Source organism: Lygodium microphyllum, chromosome 10 (genome assembly GCF_053477565.2).
Source record: "Lygodium microphyllum isolate KBCC chromosome 10, Lygodium_microphyllum_v1.1.10, whole genome shotgun sequence".
In the NCBI taxonomy this organism is placed as follows: Eukaryota; Viridiplantae; Streptophyta; class Polypodiopsida; order Schizaeales; family Lygodiaceae; genus Lygodium; species Lygodium microphyllum.
This window is the reverse complement of record NC_141144.1, coordinates 104,513,635-104,529,320: the sequence shown is the minus strand read 5'-3', so window position 1 is coordinate 104,529,320 and position 15,686 is coordinate 104,513,635. Positions and strand designations below refer to the sequence as shown.

Genomic DNA, 15,686 nt, shown 5'->3' with positions numbered 1-15,686 from the left:
AAGAGAAGAGAGACACGAGACACCGGAAGTGGAACCCCAGAAGTGCATCAAGTGAGCACACATTAGCTGCAACATCAGCTCCTTAGCTAGAATAGATAAAACACCAAGTAGAATAAACATAAGCTTGAACAGACAAATCAACTGAAAATAGACAAACAACAACTAGAAACAATGAAACATCAGCTAGAACAACTCAACAGCTAGAATAATAATGAAACATCAGCTGGAACATTTCAACAGCTGGAATAAGAATGAAATGAAATATCATCCCATCAACTCGAAACATTTCTTATAAACAAAGCGTGGAATAATTTCAACGCATTAGCTGTAATATAGATGAAATGATATGAAACGTAGCATGAAGAGCCAAAAATCAGCTGGAAGAAAGAAACATTTAGAATAATCAAATGATGAACAAAATACCGACAATCATCAGCAAGAGTTCATCAGTTTTCTTACTGCTGCTCAGAGCCCAAGCAAACATCTCAGCAATCTGCTTTTGGGACTCTAGGAACATCTTTGTACGCCTAGCCTCCAGATCATCACGAAATCGCTCAAACTCTCTCTGCATATGCAGTTTAATCTCTTCTAATCTGAGAAAGCGCTCCCCCAAAGTGCTGTCAACTGGGGGCTGTTGATGCTGCAAGCTGGACTTTGAAGAAGTCCTATGGTTGAGGAATCTATCCATCTTGAAAGCCTTCACGGACTCATAGTCTATAATGCGGCTGCGCTTCTTATGGAGAGATGTGTAAGAAGTATCATGGTCATCCAGAGACCGGTTGCGATACCAGCATTATCACTTATGGGACCATATACATCTATGGATAGACAGGTGGCAATGGTACAAAGCATTCCAAGAGCTACAACTGTGATCCCGTACATGGCTGCTAGGGTATGGCTGACATAGATAGCAACATCAATAGCAAATATTGGAACAATTACAGACTTGTAGCCAAGTGCCAAACCAAAGATGACATTGGTAGCAGGTCCTGTCCTGTAAGAATCAGCAACATCCTCAACTGGTCTGTATGTATTGCTGGTGAAATACTCTGTAACGTAGCCAATTACCAACGCTGCCCAAAGCCCTACTCCAACGCAAAAAAATAGTTTCCAATTTGAACCATCTTTGCACCACCGTTAGGATCATATATGTAAAACGTGGATGGTAGTGCCAGCCAAGAAACAAAAGCTGCACCGAATGTCATTAAGATGGTGGATATCAACAACTGTCTCTTTAGTGTAGATTCAATATCCCTTAGATTTGAGATCTCGAACACATCAGTTGCGAACAAGGTTGTGATGAGGCACACCACAATGCCCATAGAGCTAATGAGTAGAGGGAAGCACATAGTAGTGAAGTCATGATTTGTGCCAAATGATGACATGGAAGCCACAACAAGAGCTGCGCAAGAAGCTTTAGCAAAGAAGCCAAACAAATCTGAACCCGTTCCAACAATATCTCCCACATTATCACCCACATTGTCAGCAATGATCGTTGGATTTCATGGATCGTCCTCTGGGATATTCCTTTCTACTTTTCCAACAAGATCTACTCCAACATCCACAGTTTTGGTATAGATTCCACCTCCAACCCTTTCAAATAGAGCCATGGATGAGCATCCAAGCCCATACCCAGTGATGGCCTCAAAAAGGCCCTCCCAATCATCCTTGTAATAAAGTTGTAATAGTTTTATAGTGATGTATAAAACTATGAGGCCATTAGCAGCAAGTAAGAAACCCATCACCGAACATGATTGGAAGGCGATTTTGAATACTTGCCTATCCCTTTTCTGGCTTCCAAAGTTGTGCGAGCATTCGCATATGTTGCCATCATCATGCCCAAAAATCCTGACACTATGGACGTCAAAGCTCCCAATATAAATGCAATTGTAGTGAAAATCGCTGTAAAGAGAGCTGGGGCACATTCATGCTTTGGATCGTATCTGCAAGGCTGGGGCTTAGTACTGAACCCCTTCACAGATCCCCTTAACAAGAAAATGACAGCAGCAAATATGCCCATGAAATAAACCAAATACTTGTACTCTGTCCAGCAAAAACGATGTGGCTCCTATGGATATGGCTTGCTGAATTTCAGCGCATTTCCTAATAGCTGTTGCATCTGATTCCTCATCCAATCTATCCTCCTCGTCACAGTCTGATCTCCAAATCAATTGGTTAGCTAATCTTGGTGATCTCCAAATCAGTTTAGTTGATTAACAAGCGTCATAAGTCACAGTCTTCATTAACACCTTAAATCTCTTTACATTCACATGCAGCATAACATATTAAAGTTAACAAACTGCCTGTACCTTTGAGGTTAACCAGGGCCTTTCTCACACTTCTCTCACAATCGGCACAGTCCATTCGGACCAGAAGCTCCACCATCTGTACCAGCAATTATACCCCACAAGTTAGTTAATAAAGCTAAGCCTAGCACACTGGGCTGCAATAATGCAGCAGCTCAGGCCAAAGCTAAGCCTAGCTTTGCATCTCTTTCATTTGAAGCTGAAGCTGCTATTCTAGCTGTAACAATAGTAACAGACAAGGCTGCTTGCAATCGAGCATTTTGTGTTATGAATTTCTGTTTTCTTCGGCCTTTGAACTAGTTTTTGAATGATGCAGTTTTGACCAGATTTCTCAAGCACTCCAAATGCTTCTCCAACCATGATTTTAGATGGAAGTAACTACCCGCTTTCATGAAAACAAATGGTTGTTCTCGTCTCATCCAAAGCCAAGTCTTTAGCTCCTCAAGCCTGCTTGGAGTAGAATGACAGCTTCCAGGACTGTACCCGATATAAGCAAAATATGAGTGATTTCTTTTAGGAATCAAAGGAGACAAATCAGATGGAGCACAGCATTTATCCAATGGGAAGCTCGGTCACAGCTGAGAACTATGTGACACTGGAATTTGGTCGATTTGTTTGAGCTCATGGAGTGGAGCACAATCAAGTTTCTGTGAGTTGATCAACTGGGATGAGGATGTGCAGCCCTCAACAGTTGATGTGCTCTATGAACGTGCCAAGAAATCATGCATTCCATTCTGTGATGCAAATCCAGGCATGTTGAAGGGTGATCTTTCATACTCCCAAAAGGAAGAGGGATCATCAAGATCGCATAGGCCATCTGGAGCATATGATACATTGAAATTCGTGGTACTATCTTTTTTGTGAGAGATTTCACAGCAGGGTACTAAGATATGTAGTCACCCTGCTGCATATGTGCACTGCACAGAGAGCTACCTCTAGAGGCAGAGAGGCGAGGGTAGGGGCAGGGGCAGAGGAAGAAAAAGACGGCCATGGCCATGCAAATCATCATCTTCATCAAGCCGATCATGTCCTTCCTCCCTTCATACTGCCCCCTCCCTATCGCCCCTACAGTGATGCCTCAATCGTCCTGTACGAGTTCCCTACCATCGACCTCTCCCCTTACTATGCCAACAAATAGAAGGCAAGAATGCCCAGTCGGGCCCCTGTTTCTGCCTCAGAACGGCTTCCCTAGGTGCCTTATCACCTTCTCTTACAGCTTCGGAAGGGGGAACTCCTGTGGGAATCACTACCATCGGTGCCATTACCATTGTTTTCAGTGCCGCCATCTCCCCCAGACGCAGGAGAGAAGCATCGTAGTAGGGCTTACCACGAGGTAGGCCTAGTGCAGGGTCGCTGAGAAGTCGTGGGGCGGCGGAAGGTGCCATGCCAACAGGGTGTACAAAAAGGCGGGCATAATTGCAAGCTAGGAGTGTCTAAGGAACGTCTCTGCTTGGACGATGATGCCGTCTCGCCGGGATGGAGAGCACCTGTCGATCTCCTCTCTAGAGAAATACATCTCGGTGTTGCTGGATGTGCCCGCACTAGAGCTACTGGTGCTACCGAGGGGATGATCTGATTGGCACAGCACAGCAGGGACCTCGGAAGGTGGGACCGCTGGGGAAAGACAGTAGCATATGTCCTGCTGCTGATGCTGAGGCTGCCGCCTCCAGACCCAGAAGCGAGCAAGAAAACGCTTAAAAAGCACCCTTCAGGAAGCTTTCTTGATCCACGACAATGCTTTCAATTCCAGCAGTTGAGGATTACGGCCTCATAGGTATAGTGCGAAGCAGTCTCAGATCAAGAAGCGCAAGAGCTCGCCGCACAGTAGTTCTTAGCCCCAACGCGTCTCTACTTTCCCTTCTAACATCCTATCCTCGATGCATCATTTTGTGCCTCCCACCATGGCGCATGTCCTGGCTGCATCGTTTTGTACAGCAGTTCTTAGCTCCAGCTTGTCAGTCTCTTAACTGATGCCAATGCAAGCTTAACTAATGATGCCCTGGCAGTGTTGGCCATATTAGCACCATGTGCAGAGGGCCTGATGGCTATAAGGAAGACTAGGTCCATACCTTTGTTGGTAAAACGGTTAACATTTGGGTCCACCAAAGGGAAGGAGAACTCTACTGCAGTCCTCTTGGCTTTGTGAAAGAATGGAGGAGAAGAAGTTAAAAGATCTATCTTGATCCTTCCTACTTCTCTCTCCTCTTTGCAAAGGCTAGCATTGGATGGTTCTCCTAGAGCCCAAAGAAAAGAATCCTTGCTTTTGAAGATTGTTTCGCTCATTATAGGAGTTAACCAAAAACCTTAGCCAATCTGATATCGAGTAATAATACACGTAATTGGGAGATAGTACCTGCTCAGATAAAATCATACACAAAACCCAAGTCCTAAATGTAGATTAAAGAGTTCTCTGCCATAAGTAGGTTCCAACCTACTTGTGAAGATCAATGTCTCCTTGACACACTCCATCACTGTGAGTATGCATTAATTTTTCCTGCATCTTTCATTCATCCTGAATAACAGGCCATTCCTCTAAGCAAAAAAAAATCAATCGTCTTCAAGTAGACTACAGATGGAGGATTGGAATACCTTAGAAAAAAAGCTTACTTGTGCCGTAAGAGGAGTGAACCAGTAGTCTCTAGTGCCATCTCTAATTTCCCTGTAGTCAACAAGCATGGGTCAAAGCCATTAAAAGTAGAACTGTGAATGCAAAAAGAAACCATTCAAGTTACCATTAAATTAACTAGAGAATTGAAGTAACACAGAGAATAGATCAAAATCATATTCAATCGAGAACTTACTTGTCGCTATAGGAATTCATCATATTCTAGCAGGTACCCTTGCTGGACTCTGTCTGATCAAATAGGGAAGTTACGCCACCACTGGTGGATATTGAGCTGTTTATGCTTTGATCAGGACTAATCGGAGTAGCTTGCTGAAACTGACGATTAAAATAAATCTTGGCAACTGGCCTTCAATAGCTGCAAGTAGATGGGTGGAGGTCTTGGAATTGGAAGATGCTGGTGAAGCTGAGTAGGGAGTGCTCAATGTCGAACTGCAGCAGCCAATCTTGTTGCTCGAAGCATGGACGGCTGCTTGGGGCCAGCGTCCACAAAGCCCAGGCAGGCGGTGCTGGTACCTACAGACACGAAGGAGTTGTGAGGGGTGATGGTCCAGGAAACACCAGCGTCTAGCTAGAGGACGATGAGCGGGTGGGATGGATAGGAGTAGGGGCGACCTCCCTGGTTGTAGACAGGCCGGGGGTCGAAGCACGTGTCGAAGGGGGGTACTGCCGGTTGGGTGGGCGACAAGCCGTCGTAGTTGATGGCCGACTGCAGGGCGTGGTAGATGGACCACCGGAGCTTTGTGTATGGCTCCCGAGTGCTGATCCGGAGCCTGAGGGGCTTCCCGATGTAGGCATAATCGAAGCGATATGATATTTGTGATTAATGACCTACACCTATTGAGATGATGATGAATTTTGCAATGGGCTTGGTTCTGTGCTAGTAGGAGTAGTATTGTTGGGTGCAAGCTGATGTTCTTTTCACATAATGCTCCTGATTTGATCAACAATAGCCCTCTCCGTCTTAGGCCCTCTTGATGATGATAATGCCAACATAGGAGGGATATGTAAAATGCATAATCTCAACACTGAGAGCTTCTAGGGTAAAATAATTATCAATGTGCTCTGTAACTTAAGGAAAAAGAATGAGGGACATACCTGGGAATCCTTTAGTGCTAGTAAGGCTGCAGGCGCAAGCAACAAGCGCACCAAAAAGAGTACGGAGTTTGCAGTGATGGAGCCTCACTCGCAAGGAGCCAGCCCCTTTCAGTTCACCATAGCTTCATAGCTCGCAAAATCAAGAAGTTTACAGTAAATTGCATACAATCAATTGTTAATCCATGAAAATTAGCGTGACTTTGAAACAAGCCAAGAATAAGACTTTGAAGTCTTTAAGATCTTAGAAACTTAGCAACTAACAACCTTGCTCTGATACCATGTTGAACAGTGCGCGAGGGAGACAAGGAATGGAGGAAGAGAGAAGAGAAGAGAGACACAAGACACCGGAAGTGGAACCCCAGAAGTGCATCAAGTGAGCACACATAGTTGGAATATATAGAGGGGACCAGGGATGCTATATATAGACAAATTATATATAGCTAATACTTCCCACTAGCAAGATTGAGCATGTTTAGCTGCTTATCCTGAAACCATACAAGACAAATAACTTAACATATTAGCCAATCATGTTTCAATATAAAACTTGTGGTAACCTTCCATGAAAAGAACTTCCAACCTGTCCAACAGTTACTGCTATCTTGTTGTATGGATCAATATCCATATCATAAACTATGCCATGAGAAGCCATTTCTTGATGATAATGTGTAGTCTTGATGCCCATTGTTGTTGCCTCTATGTTGCAAAACACCACTGATCTACAGGTAAGTGGTTTTACAATTGAGCCAAAACAAAATAGACTTGAGAATCTAAAAATTCAAAGTAAAAACCATGACTTTAGGAGGAAGCCATACTTGTCCGCACTAGCACTCAGCAAATTGAAACCACCACAAGCAAATTTTGCTGCACTGATTGAAGCTGAATGATCATCTCATGTCTCGATGACATCAAATTTCCTAAATTCAAAAATCAAGCGTGCTCAAAGAAGTACTCTATAAGACAAACTCTTCAATAGCATAAGACAAAAAATATATCTACCTCCAAAACATGAACTTTGAAAGTGAACTAAATGACCACCATGTTGACAAAGGAATGATAGACTATGAATGTACAAGTCACAAGAGCTGCATAAATCCACAATGTCTAAGACATGCAAAAGCATAACTGAAGTTACAATTATCTTCATTTAATATTGGCCACTGGCACACCTTGAGCATGAAGATTGTAGCAGAGTTTCTCAAAAGATACAACCAACCTGTGCTGCCTTTGAATAATCTGTTGTCAACAGGCTTATGGATGTATGGTACGTTCCAAACTCTGGATGAGGTTGCACAACTCAGCAATTTGGAGGCAACAATCTGGAGGCAATCAACATATACAGCAGGAACTGCATCCTTCTTTCTCTGCAGCTTCGCACCATCTGGTTGCACATAAGAAGATGAATGACCTTGTCACTTGGTTCAAAGAGAGTGAGAAGTGGAAGAGAATAAAATGTTGATCCCCTTGCCGATAAGGCATCATCTCACATTAGCCCCCCAAAAATGAAGTTGAGCCTCATATATATCCTACTGAATTTGGAGGATCATGTATTAATAACTCCATCTAATGTTTAGAAAAGCTACCCAAATTATTAGGTCCATCTAGCCATAGATGATTGGTCATCAGGATTGAGATATTCTCACGTTCCTTGATGGGATTTATTTTACTTATCTAATTAGCAAAGGTACCATACTATTACAACATAAAAAAACAGCTTCCTTTTATTATCATGTTACATAGGGTCCATTAACACAACATCTAGCACATGACAAACACTTTGGAAAACAACATTCTATTGCACAAAAGATAATATATAAAAACATCATTCCATGAAGTAGTATAAAATCCATCTCCCTACAGAAAAAACAATTGTCCAGCCTAGGATATGAGCTTCCAACCCCATAAGATCAGGTTGTATGTGATTACACTACTTCTGTCACAACAACACACAATAGGGAACTTATTAACTTAGAGCCATGATAAGCTTCCCTCAGCATTAAAGGTATCCTATATAATAGGGTCACTTGGCATTTTGCCTTCTCAAGCACTCATGTAATCAAAAACACCTATCTCCTAAAAGATCATGGGATCCCAACCCACTAGTGAGTATTTTGGCATCTTATAGGATGCTAAGGCATATTGGGATGGAAATGCCAATGGCTTGAACTACAATGATAAAAATTTTGCCAGATTGTTCCATGAAAAACAATAATTTTAGAGAATAATTTCAAAATATTTGTTATAATTAGACAAAATGATAATTTCATAGAGTAATTTTAAAATATTCGTAATAATGTTTTTTGGGGCCATAAATATAGTCGTTGGGATATGATCTTCGCAAGTATATATGAATGGTCTTGCTAAAAATTCATTTGTCTATTATTTCTAAGGGTAGAGAAGGGATATGATAGTGCTCATGAATTTTCTTGAGTTGTTCCAAGATTTTTGGGAGCTTTGAATTACCTCTAAGGCTTGACTTATAGGAATAAGGGCTAGAGCAAGTTAGGAGGGATTAGGGGGTAGCATAAATAGACTTGTCATGGATGTTACACTTGACGTTTGTTATGACCACAAGATGATACTAGCCAAATAGGTGCCTATAGGAGAAGTTGCTACACAAGATTGCACACATCATAATTTTTGAATTGCCAAATGCATAGCATGATTGAAATCCTCACCAAGAGTACATTAAGATCCTCTAGGGGTTCAGCCTCTCTTGTAGAGATTCAAACCTATGGTTTTTTACCCAACATGGAAGGTTTAAGATGTATAGGAGAGAATATCCCAACATGCTTTCCTCCCCTCCTTGCTTTTTATAGTACTCTATTTTAATATTGGCCTTGTTGAGCATGTTCTTAGCACAAAAAGCATGCCTTTCTTTTAGCTCTCTTATTTTTTCTCAAAATATAAATTCAAAATTTTTCCAATCTTAATTTGTTCTTTTTTTCCTCTTGTGTTTTCCTTTTATTATGATGCACTTTCAATGTTCCATTGAGAATTTGCAAGAGTTTCTACATTGTTTGAATTATTTCATCTACCTTTGAGATTGGTGAGAATTTGATATGCTCCCATTGATACTTTTCTATGGAATTTCTCAACTTCAAACCCTAATAAAATGAGAATCTCCAATGAGTATTTCTTTGTTTTGGAGCACTAGTTCTTTGTAAAGGTAATATACTTCCACCCTTGTAAGGCTATTTAGGTGTAGCCTTCTTGTTATTCAAGTCACCTCACAGTGAACCTTAAAGTAGCTTCCCATCTATCATGTTGCAAGCTTCCACATAGAGCTAGCTACAATAGTTGGCAATCACTTGAATCCTTGGTACTTATATTTTTGTGTTAAGACATGAAGTTTATAAGTTTAGTGCTAGTTTGAAAGGTGATAATATTTCATCATACAACTAGCAATGTAGTTTGCTTTATTTTCTATAGCCACATGTTTTGGGCAATGCAATTTAGCTTTTTCTCAATATGGCTACGCGCTTTGCCTTGGTGGTTCTTTTTTTCCATGTGCACTTCCATGACCAATATGGTCATGCACTTGGTACTGTGCTTTCCTTTTTAATGGCTATCTAATTTTCATGATGGGGTATATATGATTGTGTGGTTTTCTTGCCATGCACTTTGAATGTTTGCTCTTGTTGCTCATTTGGACAGTAGGGAATATGATGTTAGTGTGTGGAGTTTCTATTTAATCCATTGGTGCAATATGCTTTCTTCTCACTAATATAATCATGAGCTTTGCAATAAGATGGATGTCATGGCCATGATATATGCTTGGTCAATGTGGCCATGTACTTTGCTCAACATTGTAAGTGTTATTGTTGCTAAATGCAATGACTCTGTTGTTGGGGCCACACAGTTTGTGTTATTCATGTGTACTAAACATCTTTCTTTTAATTTTCATTTTTGTTATTGTGATTACCTTTCAACAATTGTGGTCTTGCTTTTGTGTCAATGTGAAAAGTTGAGCTGTGAGTAAGTATTATACAAATGTAAATGTCTAATAAATGAATATTTATTTACTAATTATACCTAGAAAAATCATGAGTTCCAAGTTAACTTGATAGAATATCTATAATTCCCTAGTTAGAGGATAGTACTTGCTAGTTATGACTAGTAAAAAGTAAAATTTTCTAATTAGGTTGATATTATTACTAGTTATACAATAACTTGCTAGATAATGTTGCTAGATAGGGCTTCAATTTTCTAGATACTATCTAGGAAAAGGATGTTACTAGTTAGAAGAGACTAGTGATGGCAAAATTATCTAGTTATAACTAGAAAATTCTACATTCTTCCTAGTTTGGTTAGTAATTTCCTAGTTATAATGTGAACTTTCTATATAGTAAGTGGTTTAGAGTTTCTTGTGACCTTTGTCCTTACCTTCTCGAAACCATCATTATCAACTTGAATTGAGAAATAGAGAATTGTGATAAACATCATCTTATTTTATCCTCATTGTACCTTTAATTCCCTATTACATAAAAGTAGGGAATCACATCCTTATAATTCCTTATGTAGGGATTTTCAAAGCAATGTGGGGAATGCTCTATATTCCCTATTATAAGATGTAGGGAACGTAGGGACTTTCAAAGGAATGTAGGGAATGCTCTATATTCCCTATTATAAGATGTAGAGAATGCAAATTCCTAGTTATAGATGGGGAATACGTACTTGTCTACATAGGAAATATTGGAGAATTTTCTATATTTCACCAAATTGCCTATGGGGAACGATTGAAAGTTCCTTGTGCAAGAAATTTAAGATTTGGTTTAGGTATGGATAGAATCAATCCATTTGGCATCAAAAGCACATCATACAATATATGGCCAGTGGTATTGGTGAACTATAATATTCCTCCATCCATAGCAATTAAAAAGGGACATGTGATGTTGTCCCTTCTGATTCCTGGAAAGCACAAGGTAAAAACCATGGACATTTACTTAGAGCCTTTGATTGAAGAGTTAGAAATGTTATGGGAAGGTATTGAGGTGCAAGATATAAGTGCATTTGCATCCTCTAGAGATTTCACATTGAAGGCCATGTTGTTGTGGACCATGCACGACTTTCTAGGATACGGAGAGTGTTCAGGTACATGTATATAACTCTATATTTGAAATTCAAGACTTGAATCAATTGCATTTTATTAATTCACTTGTTTTTTCAAGTTTAACCACGTCAGGATATCATGCATGTCCTATTTGCGATCCCTCTCTAGTTTCCTCTAGGCCAGCACGTTTAAAGAAGGTTATCTACGACAATCATCATCGATTTCTTCCTATTGACCATCCCAAATATGTTCTCCCTACTAATGAAATGTCTCCACAATCTCTAACCATTTGAGATTGAAAGGAGAGATGGATTAATGCCGACAGCCACCCTCCACTCGGCATGAGTCGGTAAGAAGTGCATTTCTCTCGATTGACTTTAAAGTATTTAGCATGATGAATTGTTTACATAATATATTGTTTGTTTGTTAGGTTCTCTATATTTTTTCATCTTCCGTACTGGATTGAACTCAAGATCAATCACCTGTTGGACCCCATGCACATATTCAAAAATGTTGTATCTACATTATGGGATCACTTGATAGGGGCTTGTGATTCAATTAATGTAAGGGAGGATTTACGTAACATTGGTTGCATGAGACGAGCCTGGCCATGCATTGGACCCACAAGAAAGATTGAGCTACCCCATGCACCTTGGATGTTGTCAAAGAACGAGGAAAAAATGGTGAAGGAACAAATATATAGCTTTCGAACACCCACAGGATGTATGAGATGTCTCAAGGGAGCCTTCATAAAGGAAAAGAAAAGAGGTGTGGAGCAATTATCTGGTTTGAAGTCCCACGATTGGCACAAAATGATTCAAGTAAGGGTATCTCTAACCATGAATATAGTAATTAGTGGAGTAACTATGTGTAAACTTTGGGGTATGATGACTTTTTCCTCAACTAATCATTTGATCTATGAATATTGTTTAAATTCAGTTCGTACTTCCTACTAGCATATCCCATTGTGTATCCAAAGATGTATTTGATATCATTTACAAGATGGAAGAGCTTGTGAGGTGTGTATACATTGTATTTTTTCATTATATATCTTTGAATTTCTACACAAAAATAAACAATTCTCAAATACATCTTGACAGATACGTGAGCTCGAAGGAAATTGATCCAAACACATTGCAAGATGCTCGAGTATTATCTGTTGAGGTGGTTTATTTGGTGGAGGAAAATTTTCCTCGATCCATTTTGACTACTCAATTACATTTACTCGTACATTTGATTGATGAGATTGCACTTTGTGGGGCAGTTCATGTAAGGTGGATGTTTTTTCTTAAGCGCTTCATGAAAACCTTGAAAGATTTTGTGAGGCAAAAAGCACGGCCTGAGGGAAGCATGGCTGAGGGTTGGTTAGTGCAATCATCCCTTGTTTATATCTCTGAATATCTTGTTGAAGTTGATCCCTCTCAACCACGACTATGGAAAGATGATGAAAACTTGAGGATGACCTCTATAGTACCTCAAGGAAAAGGAATGAGTAAAGTGCTATCAAAAGAAGAACTTCATAAGTTAAATAGTTTTTGTGTGCTCAATAGTGATGTAATGAGCAAATGGGTGACACTATATAATGAAGCAAGGGCAAGAAGAAAAAGCGAAAGACAAGAATTTCACACTAGATATGGACGTAATGTCTCATTTCTAGATCATCTAAATGCGCTCCCACATCATATTGATATAGATTGGTTACATGAGGAAATGGAGAGAATGGAAAAAGAGGAGGAAATTAATATATCTCAAGAAGAGTGGAAATATGCACAAGGTTGCTTATCAAAGGTGAGACATACTATCAATTAATTTGTTTCTATAAGTTTTATTTTGTATAAATAATTGAAATGTTGGATCTTTTATCTTTTACTACTAGTGCACATTATTCAATGCACTTTGGTGTGAGGGTCGGATAAACATCTTCGAACTCAACGTATAGATGAAAAGAGAAATACCCAAGATTGTGGTGTCCTTGCTCACTTCGAGGATGCCAATGGTACCATGGAAGGTTATTGTGGCTTGATCCAAGATATTCTGAAGCTTGACTTCAGACGATTCTTTATATATGTATTGGATGTGAAGTGGTTTAAAGAAGTGGTAACAAATGGTGAGCACTGCACAATCAGACGTCATCCAAGTGGTTTTGTAATCATTGACTCTACAAAATTTCACCAAAACAAGAATGACACATTAGTGCTACCTCAACAATGCGAGCATGTATATATGCAAAGGCTAAATTTTTTATATGTATACATGTGATACATATACACAATATAATAAGTACTTAAGTTTTTTGCTTTTGTTTTTCAAATACAGGTTGTGTATATCATCCAATGGTAAACAATAACCGATGGTGGTATGTCATCCCTATATCTAATCGTTCAAAACTAATATATGCTAATATTACCGACATGGAGATAGCAGATAACAATCCAACAATTAATGATGATGTGCATGATGACACCATAATGGATGATATGTGTGATATAGTATAAGATGAACCTCGCGAGGATGTTCAAGGAAACGCAGAAGAAGACAACAATGTGATTGTCGATGATATTGATGAAGTTATTGAGCAATATAGCAATACATCTGATAGTGGGATAGACTTATTTATTTCGTTACCTCTTGGTAACATAGACCTAGAAGTAGATAGTTTAGCAAGGGCTGATCTCATTGAAGATGAGATGGATCATTCACTGTAACATACTTAATTTGCTTATTGATTTAATGTGTATTCCTAATTCTATGCTTTTTATCATGCGCACACGTGCATACTCAAGAATCAGTAGTCAATTTTAAAGCTAAATTGAATTTTCCATAATAAAAAGGAAGTATCTTTTATCATCTTCAAGTACGTAGAGAAATTATGAGATACATATTGCAATGCTTGCTACTAATTGTAAGGTTTCTGTCGCTTGCCCCTAATTACTTATATCAGGCTTATCAACTGGAGGAACTGCCATTCATTAGAGAGCAATGAAAAAGTAATTATTAACTCTATTTTTTTAATTCAATGATTCAATGTGTATTCTTAATTCTATGGTTTTTATCATGTGCACATGTGCATGCTCAAGAATCAATTTCAGGTAGTTAAATAATTATTAAAACTTTGATTTTTTAATTATGTGAATTGCTAATTTTAAGTGGCTAAATAATTGTGCATCTGCTGGCACGTCTATATTAGCATCTATTTGCGTGGATATATAAACGCAAAATTCGCGTCTATTTACACGCACATTTACACGCACTTATAGACACACTGATAGATGCGTCTAACTTTGCGCGTCTAATATGCGCGTCTATGCCTCATTTATGTTGTAGTGTACGAAGAAAGGACATCTCATCCTTAGCTTACTCATCCCCAGCCGCTACAAAGTCAAAAATATGGACGTGTATCTTCATCCACTAGTCGATGAGCTTAAGATTTTGTGGGAGGAGGGAGTCACCATGCAAGATATGAGCAAGCGCGATGGTCAAAGGTCTGCCAATATTCGAGACATTCTCATGTGGACGATGCATGACTTTTTGGGATTCGGAGAGTGCTCAAGTAAATAGGCTTCCATTCTCATTTGGTTATATCTATCATAGCTCATTCAAGTTTATATTCACTGGATAGAGGTGTTAGAACAGGTCTGGTTACCTCAGTTTATCATGCATGTCCATCGTGCGGGCCATAGTTAGACTCTCAAAGGTCACGAACCATGAAGAAGATGGTATATCAAGGACACGCATTTGTACCTTACAGAGCTCCACATTGACCCTACAAAGACCCCTAAATGACTGCCTATACATCTGCAGCTTCCATGATAGTATTAGTCTCCTTATGTAGGGACCTCACCTTGCAGGGATAGTGGTTGCTCCCTACACAGAAACATACATACATATATCTACACACACACACACACACACACACATAAATACATATCCACCTGAAAGTGCACATGAATAATTGGAATAGGATTGTGTTCTCATTGCCACATGTCGTGTTAAATTTTTTTTCTTAAATTGACATGTTACTCTTTTTTTGTTTTTGAAAATAGGTTGTCTACATATTTGGCTTCTTCCAAGAATGGTTTGTTGATCACTTTTGAGGACTACCTTGCAAGCGAGTGGCATCCCTAGAGAGTAGATAGTAGAGGATTGGCCAGATTATGAGTGCCTCCTTGACGCCGAGTTTGAGGCAATGATAGTTCACCTCCAATTGATTTGAGGCCATTTCGCCCTCATGAGGGCTCTTCTTGAGAACCACTTGCCCCTTTGTTTTAGGTTAGTGTGAGGTCCTATGAACATATGACTAATTATCTTGTGTTGTTTCTTACTTGTAGCCTCCACATGATGTCGATGCCTGACCTTTGCCACCACATCTACATTTGCAATGGCTTCTAGGGAGCACTCGGGCTTCCAGATGTCTACGACCCTGCTAGAGAGCCCTACATCACATTAGCCACCATTCAAGACTTGCACTAGAGAGTTAGGCATTGCAACATCGACGCCAAGGGATGGGTGGTACCCATTAGAGGCAAATGTCTTTTCCATCAATGCATCAGATCCCTGCTAGAGACCTACATGCCTAAAGTGCTTGTTCTATGGGCGTATGCATCTTTAA

The 15,686-nt window shown here is 39.7% G+C and overlaps 1 pseudogene; it reads right to left on the bottom strand.

Annotated features, from left to right (window-relative positions):
- Nucleotides 1-714: 714 nt before the first annotated feature.
- LOC148030382 (pyrophosphate-energized vacuolar membrane proton pump 1 pseudogene) lies at nt 715-3,691 on the bottom strand (annotated as a pseudogene).
- Nucleotides 3,692-15,686: the final 11,995 nt, after the last annotated feature.